Genomic DNA, 9081 nt, shown 5'->3' with positions numbered 1-9081 from the left:
TGTTCTGCCGCTACTAACCGAAAACCTTCTGCAGGGGCACATAGAGCTGTACCGCAGCTACCTGCCGCAACTCGACATCCCTCAGCCAGACCACCTTCTCCCCAGCGCTGCTTTCTAAGCAAAGAGGGCTTGGATAGCCCAGGCTCTGCACAGCAGTGAGTCCACGGAGGACGGGAGCCCCCTGGCAGAGAAGGAAACCGAGGGGGAAGCAAGGAGGGACAACTCCCCTGGACCAACCGTGGAGTTGACCGAAACTCTGCCTCAGGTCCCGCAGGGTTGTCGGGTGACACGCAAGCGGAAAGCGCAAGTAGTCGAGTCTTCCAGGTATGAGTTTACTGCCTTGTTGAATCACCGAGATTGCACGCTGACAGTGTCCAGTTGTTGTCCTTCCGTTTCTCCACCCAGGACCGAGCATGAAGAAGTGGGAATAGATCTAGCATCTTCTGCTGCTGTGACCATTGCCGTGGCGAGCACCGCGCCATCAGCTGGTGTGACCCTGCCACCGCCGACGAGCACCCCGCGACGGGCTATGCGGGTGAAGAAGGTTGTTATGAATAAGTCGACGCTGTAAGTTTGCGTCTTGTAGCATAGTGAACATTCTGCTTTTTTCGACTTGTATGACGATATAACTAAATCTGCTTTATTAGGTCTGCAAGCGCCGCTACACGCAAGTCGAAACCAGCCACGACCACTCCAGCCCCCAGGCCATCAGCCCCAAGGGAATCCACGCCCACGGAGCTAGCCATGGCTACTCCAGCCCCCGAGCCATCAGCCCCGGGAGAGATGACACCCGCGGAGCCAGCCCCCGAGGCAGACGCGACGCTGCCCGACTTGCCGCCTCCGGGCTCCAACAAGGCGAAGCCGGAGTTGGTGGCGAGGAACAAGTCGAGGCCCCTGATGCCGCTCCTACGGATGGCACAGGTAAGCGTCGGACCGCCCCGGGTTGGCTGCTTAGACCCCAGGTGTTATGTACTGAACACCTCCTGACTTGCAGGTGCCGAGCAATCGCCTCCTGAAGAAGCCGTGGGGACCTCGACTCCTAGAGAGCTGCTGATGACCGGGCCCGGGTACCAAAACGTCATCACCATGGATCTGGTGGATGATCCAATGCTAACGGCCAGTAATATAAAGACCTTCAAGCAGGCATACAAGGAACTATACGATTATGCCATGGTAAGGCATGACAACTCCTCTGCTTGTAGTCGTTGTCGAATGGCTTGTTTTTAATCTCTCCCCTATGCAGAACTTGATCACTCACTCACAGAAGAAATCAGAGGAGCTGAAAGCCATTGTGAGTGGTCACCGGGAGCTTGCTGCCAAAGACAAGTGCATATCCGAGGAGCTGACAAAGAACTGCTATCTTCAGAGGGAGCTCGACATGCTGAAGCAGGAACGGACTCGAGAGACATGGCTCCTGAAGAATGACCTGCGAAACCTTGAGAAAGCCAACTCCGAGCTCCAAAAACAACTCGAGGAACAAAAGACAGCGCACTAGGAGCAGCTCAAAGAGCAGAAGAAAGCGCACCAAGGTAAACCATTGCTTCCCTCGAGCATTTTCCCTTAACGGGTTTCCTTGGACACTGAAAATATAGATGATGTCGAGAGGCTGCAGAAGGTAGTCGCCGATACTGAAGAACAGTTCACCTACTGCCTTCGGCAAATCAAGACGCTGGGTGAGGAGAAGGGGCGGCGGGAGAAGGAACTGGAGATTCTTAGGGAAGCCGCCCAGACACTCGTGGATATGGTGGATCCAGCAAAAGAGGGTGAAGCAGACAAGCAGCCCCTGCTGGAACGACTTCGCGGGGCACCAGAAAGAGTCGTCAAGTTCCTTGCAGAGGCCCCGGTCGCATGCGTCAGCCATGCCCTAGCATTTGTAAAATCCTTTTGGCCAGAAGCTTTGCTGGGAATGTTCGTGCAGGGAGTGGCTGCGGAGTGCACGGAAGAGTAGTTCAACGAGTACCTCCAAGAAGCCCAACCTGTAGCAGAACAGATAGTACAAAGTGTACTGCAAGATTAGGGTGTAAAGAACAAGTACTCATTGTCTTGTATATATATTTTATTTGATGTCTCTACTTGTATGTGCCTTAGCTGAATTGCCATCTAGGCTTAGAGGCTAAGTAGTAGACACTACCCCGGGTGCACCGACCCTGGAAGTAGTCGTAGTAGCTCCGAGTAGGTAACAAAGTAACAAGTTAGCCATAACCCGATCAGGCAGGTCTAACCTGTTAGGAAAGAACGCGAGCATCATCGCGAAATTGCCGTGTTTATGGCAAAGAAAAAATGAAACTACCCCGAGTGCACTGACTCTGGGTGTAGTCGAGATCGCTCCTCATGTGAGCGCGTCCAACAAGTTAGGTATAAACCAATCTAACGGATCGAATATGTTGGGAAAGAACGCGAGCATCATCACGCAACTGCCATGCTTCAGGCAAGGAGTTGAGATTGCCCCGAGTGCAACGACTCTGGGCGTAGTCGACATAGCTCCGTATGCGAGCCCATTAAACAAGTTAGGTGTAAACCAATCAAACGGATCGAACTTGTTGGGAAAGATGCGATCATCATCGCAAACAACCATCAAAGGTCATGGTGAGAAGTCGATAAAGCATGAACGTGGCCGTAGCCTCCGTCAAACGTGCAATAAGAAGTCGATGTACCATGAACGTGGCCGTAGCCTCCGTAACACTCATGACAAGAAGTCGATTTATATAACATGCACGTGGCCGTAGCCTCCGTAACACTCATGACAAGAAGTCGATTTATATAACATGCACGTGGTCGTAGCCTCCGTTTGTTCGCAGTGAAATTTGCAATCCGAATCTTGGGCACGAGGCCTCCAAAGTGGTTCGGAAAAAAATGACCACCTGAGTGCCCGGAGAGCGGCTATCTCCGAACATTTTCTCATGGGTAGAACTTGCGCAGGTTCTGAATGTTCCAAGAGTTTGGAACATCTTGGCCCTCGGGATACTGTAGTCGATACGACCCCGGTCTTGTAACCTGCTTGACGACGAACGGGCCCTCCCACCTTGAGTTGAGCTTGTGTAGGCCGGACTCGTCTTGGATGCGACGTAGGACCAAGTCACCGATGCTGAATGACCGTTCCCTCACGTTGCGATCGTGATATCGCCGAATCCCCTGCAGGTATCGGGCTGACTGAACAAGAGCAGTGCAGCGAGCCTCTTCGACAGAATCGAGCTCTAACTGCCTCGCTTCGTCCGCCTCGCCTTCATCATACATTTCGACCCGTGGGGATTTCCACATGATGTCAGCTGGCAGGATAGCTTCAGAGCCGTAGATGAGGAAGAACGGGGTTTGTCCTGTGGCTTTGGACGGCTGAGTTCGGAGCCCCCAGACAACATGTGGCAACTCATGTATCCACTTTCCTCCTTTCTTGCTATTTTGATCATAAAGTCTTTTCTTGAGGCCCTCAATTATCATGCCGTTCGCCCATTTGACTTGACCATTGGCCCTTGGGTGTGCAACAGAGACATATTTGACCTCGATGCATGCATTTTCACGGAACTCCCAGAACTAGTTAGCCGTGAAGTTTGATCCTAGGTCCGTGATGATGGTGTTGGGGAAGCCAAAGCGATGCAAGATATCAGAGATGAAATCAACAACCCGATCTGGTGTGAGCTTGGCTATCGGCTTGTACTCGATCCACTTGGCAAACTTGTCGATAGCCACCAGTACATGGGTTAAACCGCCTGGCGCTGTTGTGAAGGACCCAATCATATCTAGGCTCCAGCAAGCAAACGGCCAAGAGGGCGGTATGGTGATGAGACTTTGAGCCGGCATATGAGATTGCTTTCCAAAGAATTGGCAGTTTTGGCATATCCTTACAAGGTCTTCAACATCGGACACTGCAGTGGGCCACCAGAAACTAGCTCTGTATGCTTTTCCCACTAGCGTTCTTGAAGCCGCGTGGTTGCCACAAACGCAATCATGTATCTCCCGCAGTATGCCAGAGCCGTCTTCTTTCGTGACGTACTTCATGAGCACCCCAGATCGTGCACCACGCCGATAGAGCTTGCTGTCAACCAGGACGAAACCCTTGCTTCTGTGCATTACACGAGCTGCCTCTGCGCTTCTTGCGTCCACCCCTGCTAGAAGTTTTTTATCCCGAATGAAGTCGATATAAGCCTCTCTCCAGTCCTCCCCAAGCATCATAACCTCCCGATCAGGCTGTTGAAGGCCATCATCAGTGGTTACCTGAGGTAAGGATTTAATGGATGGCTATTTTAGCTCCTGGACGAAAACCCCCGCTGGAACCTGTGCACGGGTGGATCCTAGCTTGGAGAGCATGTCAGCACCAACGTTATGCTCCCGTACCACATGATGAACCTCCAGGCCGAAAAACTTATTCTCCAGCTTGCGTACTTCCTGCACATAGGCATCCATCGTCTCCTTATTGCAGTCCCACTCTTTGTTGACTTGCTGAATGACAAGAAGAGAATCGCCATATACAAGTAGTCGCTTGATCCCAAGTGATATCGCCAAACGTAGCCCGTGAAGCAAGGCTTCATACTCGGCTTCGTTGTTGGATACTGTGACAGTTCGTGTACTTGTAATACTAGATATACTTTGTTAGTGTGAAATATGTGTTTGTTAAGTGTAAAGCTTGTGTATGTTTATGTGAAACTTTTGAAAATTTGAAGTGCAAGTAAAAAGGGGTATTTTTGTAATTATAGAAAAACCTAGGGTTGTTTTTGTAAAATGTATTGGATAAGGGTAATTTTAAAATAAGCGAAAGGTGCTTTTGTAAACATGTTTTTCTTATTTTATGTCTTGTAAAAATATATATTATTTATCCAAAAGTTGTATTTGAAATGTGTGTGTTAAAGTGTGTAAAAATTTTGGGTAAAGTGGTAAAAATAAGGGTATTTATGTGATTTTATAAAAGTACAAGTCCTTTTATGCAAATGTTGGATTTACAAAAGTAACTTTCAAATTTACTCAGGGCTAAAGTGCAAAAGTGCAAGTCATCATGACATGTCTATCCAATCATTATGATGATTCTATCCCGTCATCATGACATGTCATAAATGCTTGCATTTAAGTCCTGAATTTTATAAAATTACACTTTTAGGACAAAAGCAATTCAAATCCGACTTTTGTTCAAAGATTCACATGTAAAAATATAAATTTTGAGTTTTTGAATTTGGGTCCTAAAGCAATGTTGTAGAGTTTGAAAAACTCTCCAACTTTCGTTTTGGGCATCTCTTCATTAGGGTTTTAAATCAACAGGAAATTTTGCTTTACAAAAGAGTCCCTGCAGTTTTCTGAAATCGCGTATAAGTCCTTGGGAAATCTGTTTTCCCTTTCTCCTCTGTTCTTTTCCTCTTCTGCCTTATCTTGTCTGGCACCCTGCGTTTTTCCCCCACCAGCGTCATCTCCATTTCTTCCTGTTTCCCTTCTCTCCTAGGCAGTCGCAGCTCACGGCAGTGCGGCCAGAGCACGGGCGGCAGGTGTTCGGCCGGCTCACTGGGCGGGCGGAGGGGCGCAGCCCAGGTGCGTGGGCGGCCATCGGGGGAGCGGGCGCCACGGTTCGGCGCTGAGCCAGGTGCGGGGCTCAGGCGCAGGCGGGGCAGCGGCCCGGGGGCGCGCGCGTGCGAGCGCTGGCGGCGCGGCTCAGCCGGCGGGCGTTGCGGGAGGCACGCAGGCGGGCGAGCGGGCCCAGGCGGCGCGGCCCAGGCGGGGCGAGCGGCGCGCGGCGCTGGCCCGTGGGCGCGCCGGTGAGGTGCGCGCGGCAGCAGGTGCTGGCGGCGGCTCTGCGCACGCGTAGGCGGCGCAGCGCTGGCGGGACGGCCCAGGCGGTGGGCGTTCGGGGCTGACGGGTTCGGCGCAGGTGCTCGGAGGGAGCGACTCAAGCGGCCACAGCAAGCAGCAGTGCGCGGGCGCATGCGGCAGGAGGTGCAGGGAGATGCAGGGAGGCACGGCCGGATTCAGACGTGGAACGCGCGCAGGAGGTGCAGGGAGCAGCGCAGTGGAGGCAGGCGGCGCGCAGGAGCCAAGTGGGCGGTGCTGGCGCGAGCGGGAGCCGGGTGTGCAGGCGCGCGTAGACCCGAGCTGAGCGAGTAGGGCGACGCTGCGCAGGAGCGAGCCAGTGCAGGACGGCTCGGGCGACGCTGAAGCGGCGGCGTGGCGTGACGCAACACAGAAGAATGTGCGTGAGTGCGGCAGATGCGGGAACCATGTGGAGGCAAGCAGCCCGGAGCGAGCAGTGCCATGCGGAGAGCGCTGGAGGCACGGTTGGCGGCGCGCGCGCGAGTGGCTCGGCCGGGGTGGAGCAACGCGTGCGCGGCAGAGCAGAGCGCGGCACAGGTGCTAGAATGGGCCGACAACACGGGAGCTGCGGCGTGCAGATTTTTTGGGTGAGCCTGGGGCGCAACTGTTGGCGGTGTGCGAAGCTCAGGGCCAGAGATGACCGGAGCCACCTTTCCCCGAGCAAGCAGCAGTAGAGCAGAGCAGCGCGCAGCCAAGGCACGGCAAGGCCGAAGCGAGCGCGTGACCAACAACGGAAGAAGGAGGAAGTGCTATGCAGGGCAACGACGTGCAGAGCGGCGGCGTGCAGCGCATGACGGTATTTCCACTGGGCGAGCTTAGACCGCGACCGAGTTGGTGTGCAGGAGGGTCGCACATGATGGACATTAGAGGCCGTCAAGGAAAGGGCAACGGAAGGCACGGCTCTAATGCAAGCAAACCACGGTCCTCGCGAAGGCGGAGGAGTGATTATGGCATGACAAGCCGAAAGGAAATGCGACGAAGCGGAGGCTGTATCCAGGTGTGACGAGCTCAGAGGAACCTCGATGCAACCAAACATGGTAGTCCTGCAGGAAGCTACGCGGGTGTGCCGGCCGTGTTTCAGTGGCACGCGTGCATGAGCAAAAGAAGGCTTAGCTCGTGAGCAGTTGGACCCGGGAGGTTCGTGGAGGAGTTGCCCTAGCAAACCAATCCGGCTCAGTAGTTTCGCCCCAGGGATCCACGACATCCAGCAGCTCCTATTCCTCGTCGGTCGCCGAGCAAAACCACAAATCACCGCGGGGATTATCCCTTCGGCCATCTTCCACCCACGGCAACCATTCCCGGCAAACTTCTTCGTCATCTACGGAATCTCATCACCGTCGAGCTTATCTTATCACTGATCTTGTTCACCACGGAAACTCGCTTTCCGTCTGTTCTTCTCCACAACCAAGGTTTGCCCTGACCTACTGAACCTTCTTAATGCCGGCGATTCCTTTGCCGGAATATCGTCGTTAACTTCCTATTATCTGTTTTCCCCGACTAGGGACTTGATTGCTATGTTTTAGAAAGTTCTATGGTGTTTTCTGTAAGTTTTCCAGAGTCTTCTATATATCAAATCAGTGAACTTCTACATTTCATAGATTTTTGTAGAAAGTTCATAAAAATGTAAAATTAGTTTTGTTTGAAACCCTAAGTCAAACTCTACAAGTTTTATATTGTGATCTTGAGTTAAAATCTTTGATGTGTGGTTTAGGTCAAATGTTAGGGAATGAATGTTTTATTGTACTTTATATTGTGTGTTTGTGCTATAGCTGAAAAATAAGCCATAGAATATATGTCTTAAATAGAAATGTGTAATGTTTAGTTAATCCTTTATTACGAATGTTATATCCCTGCCGTCAGGACGTTATCCTTGTCTTGATTGTCTTTTCCTTAAGGTTCTCTTCGTATAAAGATCCTTGTTAATCTGTGTGTATCTGCTACTTAGCCAATACCTCTCTGCAGCTATGCTTTAGCGTCGGCTTTTAGCTCAGCTGCTAAGTATCCGTTTCTTTAGGTCTATGATGTTTCCGTGTAACAGTTGTCGGTCGATACTTCTACCATCGGCTGGTTAGCTGATACAGTTGTTACCTTCCTAGTATCGGCTGCTGCCGATACAATTCCTTTATTCTATCCTACGTCAGCTACACCTAGACGTTGTATCGGAGTTGTACGCACGACCTTAAGATTCTTGTTATCGGCCGACCCAAGCCGATTCTAGTCGTTTTCCGTATCGGTCAAATATGGCCGATCAATTCTTAGCTTCCCCATCCTTGTCCACCACTTCCATCAGCTGATTTATCGGCTGAGAAATCGGTTATATATCTATCGACCACATACCCTTAACCACACTTCAATCAGCTACACAGGCCAAAATACACAACCCTAGATCAGTAAGATAGTGCAGTATACACGCCTCTATTAGGCACAACCACAGCACATCTATCGGCTAAACCCTCGTTGTTTCCAGTCGGCTCTGTTGTAACCCTCAACAAGTAGCCGATTCTAAATAGTTGTCCACCTAAAACTCTATCTAAGTTTAGTTTCAGATCTTTTTGGTTGTGGTGTGAATAGTGTGTTATATGAGTGCTGGATTGCAATCTTGTTATGAATTAAGATAGTTTTATGTGCGCACTTTGAATGTAATGTTGCATTGCATGTAGATACGACTACTTCTACAAACGGTACTTACGAAATCTCCCAGAAGTCTGCAGATGATGTTTCTAAAGACCAAGTAAATGTCACCAAAGGATTAACTGAAGCCCTGAACCAAAGTTCGGAAGATGTTGACTTACTGACTTCAGACTCACCAGTAAAGGCAAGCCCCGGACATATCCCACTACTTTATTTACACTGCAATCTATGTCTATTTATCTATACTTATGCATTAAGTCTAGGAGTTGTAATGAAACCTTAGATGCATGGATACTAGGAATCCAATGTAACGTTCCTGAGTCCTTATCGGATAGATGCTCCGCTAATAAGGCCGGTAGAAGTCGGGTGATTTCCTGTCACTCGCGCGATATAGGAGTTGCTTGATTACAATTCTGCAACCACTATAAGGATGATGGACAGGGTCATGTGCTGTATCATGACCTAAGGAATTACCCTGTCTGTTTTGATAAAAGTTTTAAGGTCGAAATGTGTGGTAGTGGTGGCTAAGCGTTTGAAAGTACTAGCCACATGCCGCGAAATATGGTAAGCGGTAAGCCTAGTACCCGATTGGCCCGGCAAATGGACGCGCTTCCACCACTCGACTTTTATTTTATGTGTACACGCACCGACGTGTGGGAGTACGTT

Source organism: Panicum hallii, chromosome 7 (assembly GCF_002211085.1).
Source record: "Panicum hallii strain FIL2 chromosome 7, PHallii_v3.1, whole genome shotgun sequence".
NCBI classification, from domain to species: Eukaryota; Viridiplantae; Streptophyta; class Magnoliopsida; order Poales; family Poaceae; genus Panicum; species Panicum hallii.
Note: the sequence above shows the minus strand (reverse complement) of the source record.